This window comes from Dermochelys coriacea, chromosome 10, assembly GCF_009764565.3.
Source record: "Dermochelys coriacea isolate rDerCor1 chromosome 10, rDerCor1.pri.v4, whole genome shotgun sequence".
Classification (NCBI taxonomy): Eukaryota; Metazoa; Chordata; order Testudines; family Dermochelyidae; genus Dermochelys; species Dermochelys coriacea.
The window spans coordinates 54,927,263-54,947,181 of NC_050077.1; the positions used below are offsets into that span (position 1 = coordinate 54,927,263).

General features: G+C 39.6%; 1 protein-coding gene across 3 annotated transcripts in view; it reads left to right on the top strand.

The window, feature by feature from the left end:
* The window catches only part of OTUD7A (OTU deubiquitinase 7A), a 257,682-nt gene that overhangs the window by 63,070 nt on the left and 174,693 nt on the right, over window positions 1-19,919 (top strand). For all 3 annotated transcript variants that reach the window (XM_038420849.1, XM_038420848.2, XM_043493746.1), the window contains one exon: window positions 1,554-1,665. The gene's annotated coding sequence lies outside the window, so the exon portion shown is untranslated. The remainder of the gene's footprint in view (window positions 1-1,553; window positions 1,666-19,919) is intronic.

Here is a 19,919-nt window from a genome sequence, read left to right on the forward strand (position 1 = left end):
TTGAGGTTATCTTTTAGAACACCTGAAAAGTAAATAGTATCCTCTTTTGGGGGGGGAAAAACATGGAATGAATAAAACTGATGATTTTAGCCTGCTTAGCAGCAGCAGTAGCTCAAACTATTGTTGGTTGGTCTCTCCTGAAGTTTTCTTTTTACTTTTTACTATCAGAAATTGAAGTATTGAAAGGATTACATGGCCCCATTGAAGTCAAAGGAAAAAACGCTAATTTGTTTTCAACAGGGTTAGGATTTCAGCTTATATATTCTAAGAGCCTGATCCCATAAAGACTTAAGCATAATGGGTAACTTTTACTCATGTGAACAGTCCCAATGAAGTCAGTGAGGCTACCCATATATGCTTAATTCTTTGTAGGATCAGGCCCTATATGAATAAGGACTTGAGGTTTTGAAAAGTGACCTTCTCTCATATCAACTAGTAAGTCAAAATTATTTTGACACATTCATTGATTCATCTGTTGATTCTCCATTGTCTACAAAAATTGTATTTTAATATAATTTACCTGCAATGGTGATGACTTGAGAGAAGAGAATATAAAAAGCCACACTCAGAATGAAATGTTTTCCCTTCAGCCTTATAGTATAACACATTTTTGATACTTGGATAAAGAGTTAATTGTGTCACTAGCAAAAGCCAGTATTCCAATGTTCAGGTACACATTAATTATTTTCAAAATTAAAAGGTTAATATCTGAATTTACAGATAATGTTTAATTGATGTTAGGATGTCTTAGTCTCTATTTTCCAATTGTAACAGGAGATTTTTTAAAAAAAAGTTGTGTAGGGACATCTTGTAATTAACTTTACAGAAGAAAAGAGAATTACATGTCGTGATTCTTCTCGTATGAAAATTCTGCATCTTTTTTTTGCCTGGAATTTATTCGTTTAATGAAAGTTAGTGCTATAAAATGAGCTTTTAATGAGCTAATAGTCAAAGTTAGACAGCTCAGTCAAAAAACTAATAAAATCCCATTTTCTTTTCAATAAATGGGAGGTAGTGAAAATATTTTCTCTAAAGTTAAACAGAAGTGTGATTAGTTATACTAGGTTCTTATCTCTGTGAAAATACAATTTAAGGCTTTCTCTCAAGACATTTCCCTGCTATATGAGCCCGGTTTCTATGATGATTCAACACAGGTGTATAGATTTTTCATGTAGCCCAAGGTCTATTTTTGGGGATTGATTCAGATCTCTGCCTTTTCCACCTTGTAAAAAACCATGCACACAATTTAAATTTGGATCTCTCAGTGCCAAGAAAATCAAGAGCCTTGTATTTTTTACTAATTTGTGTTTTAAAAAAAATCCTCAAAAATATATAAAAATGCAAGTTATTTGACTTCAGTAATTTTGTTTGCACATTTGCAAATATTTTTAACTGGAAGCTGTTTCTACCAATACAGCACAGCAGAGCTACAGTAGCCTGGTTAGTAGTGAAGTTGCAGATAATTTTATAGCAATGTCTCTCTTCCCTTATATGTGCCCTTTAATTGATTGAAGGAAAGGCAACCATTCCACTACTTTCTTGTTGTTATCTAGTTTACAGGGTAGACAGGACTGGAACTATTTCTGCAGCTTCTGGGAGCCTGCTGCTAAGCAATGTGACAATATAAATCTGAAAACAGTATTGCTGTTGGAAACAACCGGAAAAGTGAGTATTTCGGGCTGCTCTTTTCCCCCACCCCGTATTCTGTTTCTGGAATGCATTAATGAATATGGTGAGTGAGTGTGTGTGGGATCGGAAGAGATTTTTCCACCTGTATGTTTTAGAGTTCAAGACAGGAAAGGTTTTTCAGTGACTCTGAAGAAGCTGCAGGGGTCTTGGGTTCTGTGCTTAACTCTGCTACTGGGTTGCTGTATTACCTCAGACAAGTCCATTTAAGTTCTGTGACTCAATTTACCCATATTGAAAATGGACTTAACACCTATTGGGCAGGGGTTCAATTAACTGTAAAGAGTTTGCAGGCCTCTGGTGAAAGGTAATATAGGACAAATATTCTCCCCATGCCAACCCTGAGTCAGCAGGCGTAGTGGAACGGGGTGCCACTGGAGAGAAGGATTCTTTCCCCAAGCCACAGAGTGGCAATGGAGGGGCTCCATGGGCACCACAGCAACCCCAATGCCACAGTTGCTCCTGAACTCTGCTCTCATTAGCGATTCACTGGCTGCATGTTTGTTCCACCCCCTCTTCCATCTTGTTCCTGCCTCCCCAAGCCCCACTCTGTGAAGTGCAGGGAGCCCGTAGGCAGACCTCTATGCAATCTTCACTAAATCTGCCTCCCCCTACTCTATTTGCCTAGTGCCCCTGTGCAGTGAAAACCGTACCAGTTGTGCTGTGTCTGAGGATCTTTGTGAATATGGAGATGGAAGTGAGATTGCTCCCATGTATATGCAAAGTACCGAGACCTATCTAATGAACTCACTTATGAAAAGTGCTTTATATGATATTCTTTTTTACAAAGATACATCAGCAGTGAAATGTGAACTAGAATACAGCATGTACCACCTGGCAGGGCAGTCTCCATAAGGGTCCCAGAGCTGTGGATTGGCCTCCAACCCCAGTCCGAACTAGCTTGCGTTTGCCAAATTTCAGGGCAAGCTGTAAGGCCAAATTATTTCAATTGGCCTTTGAAGTAAGATGAAGGTGTAGGCCAATGTCTGGGAGTGCTAGTGTTTTAGTATGTTCTCCAGCTGGGTGGAAGGGGTGAGCTGATGATGATGCAGTTTGATTTTGTAATTTTAAATAATTGACAGTGTACTTAGAGTAGTGGTTCTCAAACTTATTTGACCGCGCCAACCTCTTCTTTGTGCCTGTTGTGGTTTATGCCCCTCCCCATACAAAGTACATATATCGATTTAAAACAAAAATCAACATGCAACTCTGAACTCTAGGGTACAGAGGTGGGGACATGAATGAAAACCCCCTAAGCTTATTTTTACCAGCTTAGGTTAAAACTTCCCCAAGGTACAAACTATTTTACCTTTTGCCCTTGGATTTTATTGCTGCCACTACCAAGCGTCTAACAAATATATAACAGGGAAAGAGCCCGCTTGGAAACGTCTTTCTCCCCAAAATCCTCCCCAAACCCTACACCCCCTTTCCTGGGGAAGGCTTGATAAAAATCCTCACCAATTTGCATAGGTGAACAAAGACCCAAACCCTTGGATCTTAAGAACAATGAAAAAGCAATCAGGTTCTTAAAAGAAGAATTTTAATTGAAGAAAAAAGTCAATGAATCACCTCTGTAAAATCAGGATGGTAAATACCTTACAGAGTAATCAGATTCAAAACATAGAGAATCCCTCTAGGCAAAACCTTAAGTTACAAAAAGACAAAAACATCATCACAGCATCATCACAGACAGAGAGAACCTTTGTTCCTCCTTCCCCCCCCCCCCAGCTTTGAAAGTATCTTGTCTCTTCATTGGTCATTTTGGTCAGGTGCCAGTGAGGTTATCCTAGCTTCTTAACCCTTTACAGGTGAAAGGATTTTTCCTCTAGCCAGGAGGGATTTAAAGGTGTTTACCCTTCCCTTTATATTTATGACAAACTCTCACTAAATATTAAAAACAGTAAGGCGTCTATTTGAATAGAGCCAATGGTCCATTGAAATAAGAGTAAAAGCAAAATTGAGATTATGGTCAATGCTCACAGATAAATGTGCACATACGGATGGCAACGACTTTGTATAATGCTATGCAAACTTAACAGAAATCCATCAAAATGCACAGTGCCACCTAGGTTCAAAGGCACAGCACCATCTGAGGACAGAGTCAAACACCTACAAGATCTCTATCAAGCATTCTTATAACTACAATACCCACCTGCTGAAGTGAAGAAACAGATTGACAGAGCCAGAAGAGTACCCAGAAGTCACCTACTACAGGACAGGCCCAAAAAAAAAAAGGAACAGAATGCTACTAGCCGTCACCTTCAGCCCCAACTAAAACCTCTCCAGCGCATCACCAAGGATCTACAACCTATCCTGAAGGACAACTCATCACTCTCACAGATCTTGGGAGACAGGCCAGTCTTGTTTACAGACAGCCCCTCCACCTGAAGCAAATACTCACCAGCAACCACACAACAAAAACACTAACGCAGGAACCTATCCTTGCAACAAAGCCCATTGCCAACTCTGTCAACATATCTATTCAGGGCCTAATATCATAGGGCCACCATCATAGGGCCTAATCACATCAGCCACACTATCAGAGGCTCGTTCACCTGCACATCTACCAATGTGATATATGCCATCATGTGCAGCAATGCCCCTCTGGCATGTACATTGGCCAAACTGGACAGTCTCTACAAAAAAGAATAAATGGACAGAAATCAGACGTCAAGAATTATTATAACATTCAAAAACCAGGCGGAGAACACTTCATTCTCTCTGGTCACTCGATTACAGACATAAAAGTCGCAATTCTTCAACAAAAAATCTTCAGAAACGGACTCCAACAAGAGACGGCTGAATTGGAATTAATTTGGAAACTGGACACCATTAAATTAGGCTTGAATAAAGACTGGGAGTAGATGTGTCATTACACAAAGTAAAACTATTTCCTCATGTTTATTTTTCCCCCTACTGTTCCTCACATGTTCTTGTCAACTGCTGAAAATGGCACATCTTGATTATCACTACAAAAGTTTTTTTTTTTTCTCTCTTGCTGGTAATAGCTCACCTTTACTGATCCCTCTCATTGTAGTGTGTATGGTAACACCCATTGTTTTATGTTCTCTGTGAATATACAATCTTCCTAGTATGTTTTCCACTGCATGCATCTGATGAAGTGGGCTATAGCCCACAAAAGCTTATGCTCAAATTTGTTATTCTCTAAGGTGCCACAAGTCTTTGTTAGTTATTCCTTATCTTTGTTAGTTATTCATTGCTGTGGGCAAAATGTCACGGCTCCCCGCAATACATTCCATGCCCTCCCCAGAGGGCCTGTCCCCCCAGTTTGAGAACCTCTGACTTAGTCTGTGCATGGGGACATATAATTGTAAATCTAAATAAATAAATAGGTTGGGGGGCTTTATTCTTAGTCTAAGTTAACTTCCTTTCTTCTTGTGCTGACTCTTCACCTCTTTCCTTCCAGAACCTAGGACTCTTGTACTAGGAATATGTTTCTCTATGCAACATACATGCACTACATTCAAACAGCCTCCAGATGTAATATGTGCGCACCTTCTCTTTCTCTCTTCCCTTCCCTGCATCGATCAAATTAATCATAGACAGTGATGTACAGATCAAGTTTAGCAGTTTATGCATTGCCTGAATTGAACACTGATATGTCCTTGCCTTAACTTTAGCTATTTCATTTACAGCTTTACAAAAAAGAGTTGAGTTTAAATAGGGTTTAACTTATCAGCTTGAAAATTTAGCCTCACACCAATAGAGCTTTATATCAGGAATCTGGAAAGGTTACCCAGCCTTAGGTGGTACAGAGGTGTGTGTTGTTGTAATGAGTTTTGGATTACAAAGACAGTTTTCCATTGTGTTAAGGAGTGCTTTGCTTTTTGCTCAGTCACTCAAATTCTTTATGCTTCCTCATGACAACCTCTTACTGTGTTTGACATCACTGTAAATAAATGGCAAATGGCAGTGGTAATGGATGGAAGCAACAGATTTAGCCAAGTGGCTGCAGCTTTATTATAACTTCAAACAACAAAACAAGGTCCCACCTAAAGGGTGTGTGACAGGGTCGGGCCAGATGGCGACAGGAGAGTGATAGAAGGCAGATATATTAGCCCCAAATTAAGTACGTCCCTTTTCCCTGGGTAATTTAACAGGGAAGGTTCCAGAACAATCAGGAACATTCTAGAAACAATTAAGGCAGCCAGACTGATTAGAACACCTGCAGCCAATAAAGAAGCTGCTAGAATCAATTAAGGCAGGTGAATCAAGGCACCTGGGTTTAAAAAGGAGCTCACTTCAGTTTGTGGCATGCCTGCGAGGAGCTGGGAGCAAGAGGCACAAGAAGCTGAGAGTGAGAAGGTGTATTACTAGAAGACTGAGAAGTACAAGCGTTATCAGACATCAGGAGGAAGGTCCTGTGGTGAGAATAAAGAAGGTGTTGGGAGGAGGCCATGGGGAAGTAGCCCAGGGAGTTGTAGCTGTCACGCAGCTGTTACAGGAGCCACTGTAGACAGCTGCAATCCACAGGGCCCTGGGCTGGAACCCGGAGTAGAGGGTTCCGCCTATCTCACCATCCCCCCAACTCCCTACTTGATACCGGAGGAGTTGAACAGGACTGTGGGTTCCACCAAAGGGGAAGGTCTCTGGCCTGTTCCCCGATCCACTAGGTGGATCAGCAGAGACTGAGGGGATTGTTCTTCTTCCTTTCCCCATGCTGGCCAGTGATGAGGCTAACTGAGTGAATGGCAGATTTGAGTCACGAAAATGGCTAAACTGAGGGCTGCCGTGAACCTCTGAGGAGAGAAAATCTGCCAATAAGCACAAGACCCACCAAGGCAGAGGAGGAACTTTGTCACAGGTGGCACTGACTGTAGTGAAAGGGAGCATGCAACAACCTTCCCAAGCTGTCACTGACCTGGCCCCTTGCGGTATTGAAGCACAGAGCAGGCCTAACTATCCAAGGGCTAACAAGATTGCGTTAGTGCGTAGCCTAGCCAAGACATGCAGCCTGATGCAGGCTATTGCATAAAGAAACCCCAAAGCTTGCCCCAAGAGCTTGGGCACCCTGCATTTTGAGCCACTTTGACTCTGTGACATAAGGTAATAACTAAATCTGAATAAAATCATTTGCAGCTATCTTGATTTTGTGTATTGAAAGTTAAAAATGTTTAATATGAATTAAGTCTATGCCTTCAATGTACTGGATATTAAATATAGAGAAATAGGTAAAATTGCATTGTCTGAATTTCCAGAAGATGTATTTTTTTTATATGAAAACAACTTTACTTTCAAGCGTACAACTATAAATTTGGGTTTAAGCAGTGATATCATAGTATGATATCAGAACATACCATTAGAATACCAGTATGTGATCATTTCTAGCCATCACCACTCTGAAAATTTAATGAATTTTTAAACAGAGATTTTTCCCATTTTATGTGTGCTATAAAAATGCCACCAATCTAATGTTGAAAGCATAAACCTGCTTTATGGGGACTCGTTGGAGATGTTTGATTTGTTCTTTCCACAAGTAGGCTAGTTGTGATTTGTTGTTTCAGTTTGAAAGCAGTCTCATTTGTTTATCTTGGCAGTAAGATAATGTTTGTATTGTTTTTTTTACAGATCAATCTAAGACATAATTTCAATTCATAACTAGCTATCTTAGTCCTTTTTATAGCCGTGTTTTTTCCTTTTAGCCACCAGCTAATACTAATTTAGGATAAGATTGAATTTTGAATTAAGATCGAATTCACTCCTGGAATTGGCAAGTGCAATTCCCTTTAATTTGGTGCATCTCACAAACAGACAAAACCATGATGCTTCTTTGACCTCTGCACTGAAATTCAAATCTTGCATCTTGTTGACTGTGGTTTATGTTCTAGGAGCAGAAACAATGCCATGTTACTTATTTGATTGGTCATGGCTATCTAACATAGCTCGAATATTGAATACTGGCACAGAACTGTTTGTCCATAAAGTTAAAAAAAATCCATAACTTCTTTTTTTTAAGTGCAAAAATGTCACCAAATCCATTGAATAACAAATGTAAGAAAGTTACGATCTGCTGGTGGATGTGCCATGAGCAGAAAGGAGCTAAATTTAGTGGATAGATTATTCAGTTAGGAAGACGGTCTCAGCTTCACTATTGACATGGAATGTGCAATCCAGCTCTGGCATGTACTGACATTTGTATCACCTTCAAACCTAAGGAAAACCAGCCTTTGTCTGAATTGGAGTTTTAGGCTCATGGCCCTACTTTCTCTGAAGAGATTACCAAACGGGCTGTGTCTCTGACCAGCTGTCACATGCCATACAAATCTCTGCACTGGTATGTATAACAAGTCATCTTACAACCTATAACTTGGATTTATCATGTTATATTTTAGGGTCCTTAAGTAGTATCTAGGTTAAGTGGTCAAAGCGTTAACTTTTTTTTTTCTTCCTGTTTCCTTTCTTTTCTTGTAATTGCCAATAAGTGTTTTCTTTTAATCTAAACTGAACTGGGCTCTGACTGGCTTGTATTTGATAAGCTATTTGCTGATGTTCCCAAATGAAAAAGAGCTGTGACCTCAAGAATGGCACAGTGAGATAATTTTAAAACAACTTCAGTACCAGTCAGAACTATAGCCTTCTTCTTGTAGAGCAGTGTGGCAGATGGATCGACAAGGACAAATGAGCTAAGGGTTTGAGCTTGTATCCACAGTGCTACTTTTGGTGACAGTTAAACATTTTCAAATCAGTGCGCTGGTCATCGATCCATCATCCCAGGCATTCAATATGCTTGAGATTCAAAACCAGAAGCTAAATCAATTCTGGAACTGAGCATCTTGTGCTTATAAAGAGTCTAGACAGAGAGGTAAAAATATTAGAAAAAAATGTGGGCGTTTCCTGCCTCATTCTCCAGGGGTAACTGTAAACAAAAAAACAGAAATTAGCATCTGTCATTTGAGTAGCTTTGAAATGGTGAGCACAAGGTTCTCACAAAGAAAATAAGAATTTAATTTTGTTTTCTAGTTGACAACAATTAAGTGTAGCGAACCAAAGAAACGGACTAAAATTATTAACAAGCTAACAGCATGCCTACTGCCAATGGCAACAGAAAGCTAATGGGTGAAATAGTGATATTCATCAAATGAATCTTTATTTGGGCTTCCTACAGTCTGTTGGCTAAATAAGTTAAAGCCACCCAGACCCCTGGAGTGTTAAACTGCCGCAGCAGTTGAGCTGTCACTGGTGCTGCTCTGTTTTGGGTTCAGTTTTTTCAGTTACATAAGCCGTGACAATCTTACTGCACATTAACAAATGGGCTGACCCAACAAGAGGCAAGAGATCATAATGGAGAAACTCATAGCAACTGGCCTGGTAAGAACACCAAACCAAATCATACAAGAATAGTGCTAATTCTCATCTCATGTATAGTATTGTTGACTCATTGACTTCAAGGGGCCTTCTCTGGGGATGAATCAGGGTTGTATAATGAAGGAAGTTGTTGTCTGTAGGATCCTTGTCTTATTTGTTGCAGAAGCTGGAAAGTGTGCAGTGAATGAGGCAGGAAGAGAAAGGATGGTCTCAAGGGTCAGGCAGTTAAATGTTGCCCCGGAGAATTGGATTCTATCCCTGCCACTGCCACACAGGCCCTTTATGATGCTAGGCAAGTCACTTAATCTAAAGTTTTCACCGGTGACACTGGCTGTATGTTCGTCATTTTCTGGGGCCTGACTCAAGACCATGGGGTCTGATTTGCAGATGTGCTGAGCACTCACAGCTGCAAGTGATGTCAATGTGAGCTATGCTTTGAACATACGAAATGTTACAGAATGCTAAGTACTCTGAAAAATTGTATCATAAGTTGGGCACCCAAAATTAGTGGACACTTTTGTCCTTGCTCTCTCTCTGCCTCAGCTCCCCATCTGTAAAATGGGGATAATGCCATACCCTGATCTCATGGGTACTGTGAAGATAAGTTAATTAATATTTGTGAGGCACTCAGCTACTGTAGTGATTAGCACCAGGGGAAAGCCCAGGAGGAAAATAATAATCCTGACTTCAGAGCAGGATTTGAATAGTATAAAGTAAATAAGGCATGGGGGACACTCGCTGAACAATGCGGAAAAAAGAAAATATTGCATAGATACTCATTCTGTGCAGTGAATGAGGCTGGGATCCTATAGAAAAAATATTTGATCATGTAATTAAAGACTGTATCATAATGCACATGCACAAAGGGGCTGAATTCAGGTTGCACAAGCAACCTTAATTCAGGTATTTCCTAATTTTTGAGTAGTTGATTTTATTTAACATTCTATTAATGTAGTTTTGTGTGTGTAACTTATACTGACAGACTATATGAAAGAATGTGTGCACCATGGACAGATAAGCTACAGAATTTAGTCTCATCCAGTGTCTGCCAAAACTGATGAGCCTTCCCAATATTTTGATTAATAAATATGAAGTCTTTCTACATAGATTTGTGGATATAGAGGCTGTAAACTATTTGTTTAGAAATTTTAATAATATTTTTCATAGAGCGCTCTGCAATGTTTTCATGAAAAGTGCCTTTAACAGTGTTTGTTTTGTTTTACCTTCAATAAATTTTAGCAATGTTTTGTTGAGCACAAAATGGAAATTGTGTGCTTACAGATATCCTGATGACACAATTTTTTTGATGAAACAAGCTTCTTGAGAGAGAATAATGTTCCTTTAATTCCAAGCACAGATTTCCCTAATATTGTTCACAGTGATAGAGAGACATTACCATGAAAACAAAGGTCCATACCAGAGCAACAAAGAAGGTTTAGTATAAAAGGGCAACTGTCTTGTTTGCATCAATTGATTGCCTTAATGTCATTTTTGTTATAAATTGGATGAGGTTGTCACATTGGAACCAAAACGCAACATAACAGGAAAAAAATGAGCCCCAACAGAGCCCTTTACTGTGTCCTTGGTTAAGGAAAGGTGAGGACATGCCATCTCTTATGGAATCAGAGGAAGGAGAAGTAGGAGAAAACAGTATAAAAGCAACTAACATGCTTACTAGCTGGAATGGAGTTTCAGCCTGCAGCAGTATCATGTTAAAAGGTCAATTGAAAGCTGCAGCTGGTTGTCTCTTCCAGATTTAAAGGGCCCTCTACCAGGAGTCTATGTAGAGAAAGGCTCTTTTAAAAAGGTAAACCCAGGAGGACAGAAAATGAGGGGAGCTGAAATTCCCAGCTTTTGAGAGGTCTAAATAAGATGCATTTTGACATTGCTTATAGCCCTGTTGTGTTAAACTCTGAAATAGATCTGTCCTCCTTTCATTCTGCTATGGCATTACTTGTTTGTTATAAAAAAAATCCAGATCTTTCTGCATCATCAGTTGAATTTTGGGCTTGATCTCTACCACTATATAATCACATAGTAAATGTTTTGAGTGCACTCACAGCGGCACTGGTTTCAAAAACTGGCCAGGTTTATTTTGAATTTAGTATAAAAAAGAGCAGGTACTATATAATCTCATTGTAAATTCTATACATTTCTGCAGTTGTAATAACTTTCTTTTAATCTGTGACAAACTATGCAAATTGATATTTTTACTATTAACAATTTCTGTGAAATTTGTTACCTTTTATCTATGATTACTAGGCCCTTTCTAAAACGCTTCAATGCATGAGACTAGCTAATTATTTTTGTAATTGGCCAAATATAATCTATATGGTATTTCAGAGTTCTATAAACTTTAATATTCAGATAAACAATGGTTTGACAATAGTCCTAAATCTACAAGATCTAGAAATCAGGAGAGTTTAGTTAGTTATAAAGGAAAGATCGTCTCAAAATCTCATACTATAGAATAGGGACTTGAATCCAGTATCTGCAGTCTTGTATTTTAACTTATAGGTTCCACAATACATGTTTGTATTCTATCAGGATTGGAACTGGAGGAAGAAGAAGGCCAACCAAACACTGTCCCTTGCAACCTAAGATATGAGAAGCAGCTGAAGAACCAGCCTCTGCCTATAATAAGGGGGACATTGAAGGATCCATGTTGCTTTCAGAGCAGTAAAGGGAGCAAACAGAGCCCCTAGGAATCACTGTAAAGTATAAGGAGAAAATTACCTAACCTGCTGAAAGCTGCAATTGAATAAGTATGCTTTGAAATCTACAGCAATTCAGGAAGGAAGCATAGTAAGCAAAAGAGAGAAATAACATCAATGACCCTGATATCTCTGATGACCAGCTGGTCTCAAAATCAGTTTATAGAGCCTCATTGAATAGTTGTGAAGACTTATGATGGTCTATTTGACTACTAATTAAAGGCATAGATTTGTGCTAATTAGCCTTCCAGAAGGAGCACAACAAGAGCAAGTGTGTGTGTGTTTGAGAGAGAGAATATTTTACTGTTTTACTGACTGTAAGTAGAGATATAGGATATAGATTTTTATTTTCCAAGAAAAGTTACCAGTTTGCAGTGATTCAGTGTTTGAGTAACAATAAATTTGCCAATATAACATTATTTACAATAAATATTAATCAGATGTGTAAGCAAAATGCAACTTATATCACACATTTTAACAAACAAAAGAGAAGGTGGAATGGACTTGTAGGCTCTAAAGTTTTACCCTGTTTTATTTTTGAATGCAGTTATCTTTTGTACATTAGAGCCTACAAGTCCATTCAGTCCTATTTCTTGTTCAGCCAGTCACTCAGACAAACAAACTTCTTTACATTTGCAGGAGATAATGCTGCCCACTTCTTGTTTACAACGTCACCTGAAAGTGAGAACAGACGTTCACATGGCATTGTTGTAGCCGGCTTCGCAAGATATTTACGTGCCAGGTGCTCTAAAGACTAAAATGTCCCTTCATGCTGAGGCCATCATTCCAGAGGACACATGTCCATGCTGATGACAGATTCTGCTCAATAACGATCCAAAGCAGAGCAGACCGATGCATGTTCATTTTCATCGTCTGAGACTTGTAAGACTTCTAAAAGCATATTCCACACCTCATCCCTCTCAGATTTTGGAAGTCACTTCAGATTCTTAAACCTTGGGTTGAGGGCTGTAGCTGTCTTTAGAAATCTCATATTGGTACCTTCTTTGCATTTTGTCAAATCTGTAGTGAAAATATTCTTAAAAGGAACAACATGCTGGGTCACCATCCAAGACTGCTATAACATTAAATATATGGCAGAATGCGGGTAAAACACAGCAGGAGACATACAATTCTCCCCCAAGGAGTTCAGTCACAAATTTAATTAACACATTATTGTTTTAACAAGCATCATCAGCATGGAAGCATATCCGCCGGAATAGTGGCCAAAGCATGAAGAGGCATAAGAATGTTTAGCATATCTGGCACGTAAATACCTTGCAATGCCAGCTATAAAAGTGCCATGTGAATGCCTGTTCTCACTTTCAGGTGACATTGTAAATAAGAAGTGGACAGCATTATCTCCCGTAAATATAAACAAACTTGTTTTTCTTAGTGATTGGCTGAAATAAGAAGTAGGAATGAGTGGACTTGTAGGCTATAAAGTTTTACGTTGTTTTGTGTTTGAGTGCAGTTATGTAACAAAAAAAAATCTACATTTGTAAGTTGCACTTTCACAATAAAGAGATTGCATTATACTTGTATGAGATGAATTGAAAAATATTTCTTTTGTTTATCATTTTTACAGTGCAAATATTTGTAATACAAGAATATAAAGAGAGCACTGTACACTTTGTATTCTGTTTTGTAATTGAAATCAATATATTTGAAAATGTAGAACACCATCCAAAAATATTTAATAAATTTCAATTGGCATTCTATTTAACAGTGTGATTAAAACTGCAATTAATCATGATTAATTTTTTAAATTGCCATTTTTCTGAGTTAATCGCATGAGTTAACTGCGATTAATTGACAGCCCTAGTAAATAGTTTATGCTAATGAACCAATATAAGACTAATAAAAGCAAGGACTCAGCACATGGAAGCCAGCTCATGTGATATCAAGAAGAGCATGTGATTGTCACAAAATGGGAAGGGGGGGGAAGAAATAGCAAAAACAAAACAAAAAAAACAACTTTTTTCCCTGATCAAAATATTGTAAACACTTCTGACATTTCCCAACCAGTTCTAACCTTCAGCAACAACTGGAGAGAATGGAGATAGCTATCTTTCCTTAATGATATATAATTTGCAGATAGACTTTAAGACAGGTGTCAAAATAAGTCTTCATTTTTGCAAGTGCAAGTTTGCACCCACAGTAACTGTGCCATATTTCTGTGCCCTGGGCGCAATGCATCTTGCCAGTAAGCAGCTCCTCCTCATACTCCTCAGTGCAGAAAGTAGGCTAGGCTTAAAGCCACAATCTTACCCATGTGCTTATTCTAGCTCTGAGGTCTGAAGCAATACTTCTGTCACAGAATCATAGAAATGTAGGACTGGAAGGGACCTCGATAGGTCATCTAGTCTAGTTCCCTGCACTAAGGTAGGACTAAGTATTTATTAGACTGTCCCTAACAGGTGTTTGTCTAACCTGTTCTTTAAAAACCTCCAATGACTCAGAATCCACAACTTCCTTAGGTAATTTGTAACAAGGCGTAACCACTTTTACAGTTAGGAAGTTTTTCATGAGTACTTCTTCAAATATGATGCTGTTAATTCTAAAACTGATTTTAAAAAAATATCAGGAAGAATGTTGGTAGATGGTTTTCCCCCTCTGGTGATCTTGAAAATGAAAAGTGCATATTTATTGTTTTGATGTAACTTCTTAAAAATTAATGGAATCTGCCTGCTTAGCTCTTTATTAATGTCATTATCAAGCTTGTGGTATTGAAAATCGTGATTTACAAATAATTCTTTCTTAGAGAAATACTCAATTGCTTGGCTACTTCTTGAGAAAGTACCTTCAACCCATTCAAGTATATGTAATAGGTTATTAAATATCAAGTTATTTCTTCCTGATTGCCTACATTTTGGCCCTCTTGGCTTTCTTCAGAGCTGGGAGGGGAATAACTTGATGTTAAACTAACCTTTTATGTATTTAATTGGATTAAAATACATTTTCTTCAGCAAAGGAGTGCAGTGGACCTGCTCTGTTTTATTGTTTTTAAATGTTAACAATATAAACCTCACCGATGAAACTATTATGGACATTTGACTGGATTAATGGACAAATAGAAGATAAACGTAGCTCTTAAGTATTAAATCATATTACCAAGGTGAAATTTTATTTTTTTTAACATTGGAATGGTAGGAAGACTTTGATTTTTTTTTTCTTAATGTTGAAATCACTGGGGAACCCTGAAACTCATGATTGGTGAAGGACACTTCCCATGAGCCAGATTCATTTCTGGATTATTATATAATTATACTTCAAGTATTTCTAAAGCACATGTTGCCGTAAACAGTAATAGAGGGCACTAGTGATCAAAAGTGTTTCAGGGAACAGGTTGTGACACAAAAACATCTGAAATTTCTTTTACAGAAGGAAGTCCTGAAAAGACACACAAGCCCTAAAAGTGATTAGTGCTGGCCAGAAAGTGGGCATGTCTTAAGAAAAAGCTCTTTTGTGAGAGCACCCTGCAAAGTCATTCCATATTAATGACTTAGTTGATTGTCCGGTAGCTAGCCCCAAACAGGGAGTGTGGTATGTGACATGGTCCCTGTCAGCCAATGATTGATTTAATACACACTGAAGGTTACTATTATATATGGAGTTCATAAGATCAATGAAAATTCCTATGTTGCACACAAACAGATGCCTCAAACCATGTCACGCCAGGTATACTATTCTGTAATCACTCAGCACTTTGCTCCCTGTGGACTGGATCCAAAGGTCACTGGTGTCCCTGGGAAAGTTTCCATTGACTGGAATCAGCTTTGGATCAGGCCCTCTCTTCCTTCTTGCTGCTAAAACTGATTCTCTCCATCACTGCAGTTGCTTAGACAGTGCTACTTTTGCAATGCCAACCTATCGGAGGTGCTGCCGGTCAGAGAGATCTTATGTTGGTTCTATGTTACCCATCAACTTACTATTCCTACCTCTATTGCTTGAATGGCTGGGGCTTCCCTGTGCCCTAGTGCTTCCCCACTGTGGGTTCAGCTCCTTGGGGCCAGCATGAAAGCTGAAGTAATTTATGCAAGGGGACTGGTCTGGTGGACAGGTAGCCTGGGGTGAGGAGTAGAGGACGAAGGTGCCTTAAGTCATCTTAAAAATGTATTTTAATTACAGTAGCAGCCCCATCCAAGGGCAGGGCCCTGTTGTGCTGAGTGCCATTGCACCCTATTCACCCCCTTGTCTGAGTAGCAATAGTAATTCTTCAAACAGCCAGGGATGGGGGCCCATCATGTGAATATGTATGAAGGCAGCTTAATTTGTCTAAAGGTTTTTTTTTAAATCCGAGTAATTGAATTTACATGGAACTCAATCTTTATTTAAACAACAAACCTTTAAAATCTGGGGTAAAATACTGCTTGCTTCTAATATATAGGCAGACTGACATATTTCAGGGATACAGTTCAGGGCAGAAGAATAAATGAAACACTAAGTAACTTTTGTAGGTGGTTAATTGCCAAACCAAAACCAAGGAATAAAACGTCAGAAGCGCTTTATTTCAAGTGCACTCCAATACCATGAATGTTGATCCTGTCATGCAGCACAAAAAGAAACAAGACTATTTGGACTGGGCAGGCCTTTAGTTATACGATTATACCAATGATATGTTGGCTGAGCTGATCGTTAAGAATCAATTGATTAAGAAGGGAGATGGTCAATATCACTTTATCATTAGCTCTTACACAACAGAATGCTATTTGGAACATGTATGATAGAACAGAAATATTTACTCAATCCTAATGGATAAGAAGAGATTATTTTACTTAATGCAGCTTAGAGGCTGTTTAAAAGCACTGTACAAATTTCTCTTACCTGAGCTCATACTCTTGTATTCTTACGCTATAAACCAGCAATTCTCAACCAGGGGTCAGCAGCCCCTGGGGATCCACGAGCCTTTCAGGGGAGCCATGGAGCCCCGCGGCTTAAATCCAGTCCCCAGCACTGAAGCCAGAAGTGGCACAGGTCAGCGGAAGCCAGCACCCCCCACTCCAGCGGGGAGCGCCGCGGGGCTGAAGCAGGTGGGCCTCCCACTCCGAAGCCAGGAGCGATGTGGGGCTGAAGATGGCAAACCTCCCCCACACCCCAAACGAGGAGCAGCGGGGGGCTGAAGTTGGGAGCCTCAGCATGCCCCTTCGTTGAAGCTGGGAGGCTCCCCCACACCCATCTACAGCCCTAGTTACCCCCTGCCTGCACTCTGAGTTACCTCCTTGCCCACACACAGCCACTAGCTATCTTCTTCCTACACCCTGAGGAGGGCTGGCCTTAGGGAAAATGGCACCTTGGGTGAACTTGTATTTTGATGCCCCCCCATCACTCCTGGCCCCCACGGGCTCCCTAGGCTTCTCCCACTCCCTCCCACCCCATAACCTTTGGGCCCCACTGCCTCCCCCAGTGTTTAATTTGTATTGAAAGAGATGCCAGAGGCTAGAGCTCAGCCCTCATACAAATTAAGCACTGGCAGTGGCCTGATATTGGCGGGTGCTGGCCAGGAACCCAGCTCTGAAGGCAACGCCACCACCAGCAGCAGTGCAGAAGTAAGGGTGGCCTGGTATATGGTGTATTACCACCTTTCTGTGCTGCTGCTGTGGCTTGTGATGCCTGGTGCTCGGCATGTGGCTCAAGGCAGACTTTGCGCTGTCACATGGGGGCTGCATCAAACTCTTTGAACTGAGTCCATCCTCTGAGTTATATTTTTTGGTTGCGTCCCCCAACAGCCCAGGCAGGCTGGGTGGCCTTCTGAGCGAGTCGGGGTGGAGGTGGTGCTCCCTCTCTGGACCCCACTATGCAGAGCTGGCTCGAGCCCTGCCAGCCCTTGCCCCCTCAAATAGAAGTAAAACTATGCCTATGATGAGTTTACAGAGCGGCACTTGGTCATCATCAGCATAGTAGTAGTCCAAATTAAAGTTCCCTCTCTCAACTGAGAGTTCATGACCCTAAGGCCATCTGTAAAGTAACAAAGAACTAACTGGGGAACCTTTGTGCTGTGGCTGGCGTGAAGTGGAGATGAGCAGAATCATTACAGAACAAGTTAAACTCTAACCCTCTGTCCCAAATTTTGTGCCTAACTTTACCTGAAAAGTTTTCTAAATATGGCCCTCCTAATGTCATACGTGGATTAATTTCTCCTAGCGTTGTTGGAATAGAGCATTTTGTTAGGTCAGTTTAAGTAGTACCAGTTAGCATTTCTACATACCATTAGATCTCATGAATGCCAGTCCAGTGAGAGCCTTTTGGCTGATTTTGCAGACACAAGGAACAGAGTGAGTTGGATCCACAGAATTTATAAAACTGGGGCACTGGGGAATATGCACAACTGAAGAAGAGGAGACAAATTGTCTATTATTCCAATAACTTTTGTTAGCAAAAAGATTCCTCCAAACAAAATAAATTACATGTGTATCTCCATCTTTTTTAAATGCAACCGATAAAGACTGAGTGCTGTATTAGGATACTTCAGACTGCTCTGCACAATGTAGGTGGAAACCGAGGTATGGTTTTTGTCTTTTTAATTTCAAGTAAATATAATTGTAGGCTAGGTTCTACTGTCATTTTGAGATTTAATAGTTGGATTAGTTATTATAATAACTGTCAATTGTACTGTAAAACTTTAATAGCATACATGTTCTCAGTAAGTTTAAATACATAGCTTTAAAATTTTCACATGTAGAAAATACACATCTGAAATAGCATCTCTAGGTTGTTTACTTGTTCACTCTTCCCCTCTAGTAGATATGTTTCTTTTACATGCTCCCTTATTTAGTCACACTGGTGGAACACTTTAACTTTTTAGTCACTTTGAGATTTAAAGAGCTTTAGTAAAAAAATGCTAATAAGAGTAGGGTAAAATACTTTGAAGCCTGTTTCGTCTCATGTGATTCACTGTGGGATTGTTTTTCTGCTTTCTTGTACAAACTATAATAATCATATTATCCACCACTGACATAGACTAGTTCTTCAAACAGGGGTGCTGGAACAATATTTTTGGAGCGGGGGGAGGTTCTGAGAGCCATTGAACCAAACTGTAAATCCTGTATATGGTGGAACCACTTCAAGCCAGAGGGTGGTGCCGTACCCCTAGTTCCAGCACATAAGTCTTCAAGACAGCAACACTACACAACTTTTTAGGACAGGGCATGATGAAGAATATTGTATCCATTTGAAAATACACATGTACTATTAGGTAGGAAGAATATAATTACTCAAATTGGAATTTGCCCATGACACCAAGGTTAACAGTTGTACTTGCAAAAAAGTACCATGGGATCTTAAATAACCACAAGTGGTCTCATTTACAGTTCTTGATTGGTATGGAGAATAAATGTTTTGTATAGTGAAAAGTATTCCTCTTCTTACAAAAGCATCAACTCCACTGAGATCTCTCTCGTGAATGAGCAGTACAGTTACTAACCTTAAGAGGTTGTAACCAAAGGGAATTGACTTCTCATGCACTTCCCTTTTAGTTCAGAAATGTTCTTTATGGGCGATAAATGTTTGCTCTATGGTCTCTATGGTTTTGCTTCATATCTTTTTGTCTTCTCTGATTCATCAGTAGTCCTGTGGCTTGATGACAAGCACTCACTTGTTCAGAGATTTGCTTAATAATATAAATTCACCCTCCTCTCTTCTTTGAGTTCAACCTCGATATGCACATTCAGCATATTTGGAACCTTTTAATGAATTGAACAAAATAATAACTGGTGACCTAGTTAAAAAAGGGACAGTTTGTTACTTGAGTTCTAATTATTCAAAATGGTGGAGTAGGGAGGAGTGGTAAATGACTTGTCTTTCCCTGTTAATTCTTTAACCATAAGCTTTCCCGCATGTGTTAGATCCATTGAGAAACAGAAAAAATATTCTTGCACTCCCTCATAGTTCAATTTGGGGGGAATGAAGATTAAGAATAACTTAATAGTTGGAATATGATGTGAGGAAACATGAGCCCTCCTGACTCCTAAAGGTGCTGACATTTCTCACCTGAATATGTTAATATCACAATCACCTGTATCCATCTGTGGCTCACTGGAAAGAAAGAGGTAAGCTCAGTGGAAGTCTCCTCCACCACCCACATTTCTGCCATTGGCATGCAAATGAAAGGGAGTAAGTAAGTGGAACAGTAGCATAGAAAAATAGGAGTATGGTAGGGAATGGCTCATGGTATCAGAAACACACCAAGAGAGACAG